Consider the following 2,057-nt stretch of genomic DNA (forward strand, 5'->3'; position numbering starts at 1 on the left):
TAGGTCTTTCCCTTTAGGTTTTACCCCAACAATGTTTTCATTAGTTTCGCTCACTCTCGAAATCAAGCATTTTACAGCAGGTTGGAGCAGCCTGTATCTCAGCACAGGAATAAGGTAGGGAAGAATTCTAAGGATCATTTTGACTGCCTCCAGAAGTGTAAAGGGGTTGGGGGCAGATCCTCTGCCCATCTTAACCATCCTCTGCTACCAAGAATGTGCAAGGGTTGAGGCAGCCCCCTTCCCCACCCCTGGCAACAATAAACACTCAGACAAACGGATTGCAAAAGTGATGGAAAGTTTAAATAGAAAGCAGTGAACCTTTACAGAAAAGCAAAAGCAGAGTGACAAAGAAAAATCCCAAAGCAGACCCAGAGAGACCCCATCCCCACCTGAGGGTACATCCGAGACCCCCAGGGCTCCTTCTTCCCCCTCCCACTGCTAGGCTAGTCTCAGCTGGCCAGATCTGAGACTGCCCATCCCCCCCGTGGCCTTGGGCCTAGCCAGGCCCAAAGCCAGGAGACATCTCCCCCAGTTACCGGCTGACGGAGGAGGAAGAAAAGAGATAGTGCTAGACTCCGCACTGGATCTTATAGTGGTGCAAAGGATTGTGGTATGAAATACTACATAATTTCCTGTGTCCACCCCTGGGCTGGATTTCTGGACACAGGAAGTAAACACTGCAGGGGGGCACCCAGCTCAAACTGTAACATACCACCCCTTATTTCATACCATAATCTTTGCACCCAAACACATCATTAAATCAGAAATCTTCCGATGACATGTTCGGCGAAGTCCCTATCTTCATCTGGGCGTCCACCCAAACGGTCTCTCATTCAGGCTCTAGTGTCCGTCCATTCCAGTTCTTCTTCCCTCATCTAGTAGAACCTCTCAGCGATGCAGAGTTCACTCTTCTGCGGTGCAAGCTCTTCTTGGATCCGTTGGACATCCTGGTCACCTGGAAGGAACCTCACAACTTCTCAACCAAACCTTTATTCCCATCTCTATTTACTCAGCGGCATGTTTCCACCCCTGGGGCAAGCCAGTCAGAACAATCAGGCTCTAACTGCTTCTCCACCCCTCCAGGAAAACAGCACGCTGAGCCTTTCACAACCCTGCACGGACCTATCCCAAGCCCAGTGCTGACCGCTTCCAGCCGCGGCCCGAGGCTCTACAGATGCTTATCACAGTACACCGCCTTCCCGCTAGGCGTTCGCGTACCGAGACGTGACAGCATCCAAAACACAACCCTCCCCTGGCGGAGGGAGGGGCTGCACCACAACCTGGTGAGAAGAAGGGAGGTGGAGCCAGGTGCTCGGCGCCATTTTCGGAACTCGTCACGAAAAAAGTCGGGGAAGAGACTAGGGCCGGCCCCGCCGCCGCTCCGAGCGCACGGCTGTGCTCACCGCCGCCGCAGCCCGAGCGAACGGCAGGTCCCCGCCGCCACCCGCAGTTCAAGTGGACGGCCGGGGACCGCCGCCGCCGCTCCGAGCGCACGGCCCGGTCCCGCCGCCACCGCAGCTCAAGCGGACGGCCGGGGACCGCCGCCGCCGCTCCGAGCGCACAGCAGGGCTCCGCCCACCTCTGCCGCCGCGGTACAGAATCAAAATCGCCTCCACCCCTCGGGCATTCAAACGCCTCATCCAGCAAAAGCCATGAGCACGTCCTCAGGGCCCTTGAGAACAGCTTTCAGCTGGAGTCCCCCGTTCGCCCATAGGGAGTCGAGCTCGCCCGCTCGCCGCGGCTGGCCCTACCCCGCAGCGAGAACGGACCTGACTTTGATCTGCTCGCCACTGCTCCTCCCCCCCTTCACTCCCTGCCGCTTTTACCGCTCCGCAAAGAATAAAGGTGGGGGAAGGCAGGTCCCGCATTCTCAAGCGGTGCCCCCATTCCGGTGGTTAAGAACCACCCCTGCTTGGAATAGCAGGAGAGACTCTCTGCCACCGGTCACGCACCAGGAGTCCCACTGCAATCCACAAGAACTTAACACAGTCGCCCCAACAACAACACGAGCCCCCAACTGCCAAAAAACCAAACCGACGCCCAGAACTAAATTTAAA

At 56.7% G+C, this 2,057-nt stretch overlaps 1 long non-coding RNA gene across 1 annotated transcript; it reads right to left on the minus strand.

Annotated features, from left to right (window-relative positions):
- Window positions 1-278: 278 nt before the first annotated feature.
- LOC137461442 (uncharacterized) lies at window positions 279-1,695 on the minus strand. Its single transcript, XR_010993379.1, has 2 exons — window positions 1,498-1,695; window positions 279-1,393 (listed from the first exon to the last, which is right to left on the minus strand). It is a non-coding gene; the product is annotated as an uncharacterized lncRNA (long non-coding RNA).
- Between the last annotated feature and the right edge of the window lie 362 nt (window positions 1,696-2,057).

Source organism: Melanerpes formicivorus, unplaced genomic scaffold (genome assembly GCF_026170545.1).
Source record: "Melanerpes formicivorus ecotype bairdi unplaced genomic scaffold, bMelFor1.0.p_v2 SCAF_2196, whole genome shotgun sequence".
NCBI classification, from domain to species: Eukaryota; Metazoa; Chordata; class Aves; order Piciformes; family Picidae; genus Melanerpes; species Melanerpes formicivorus.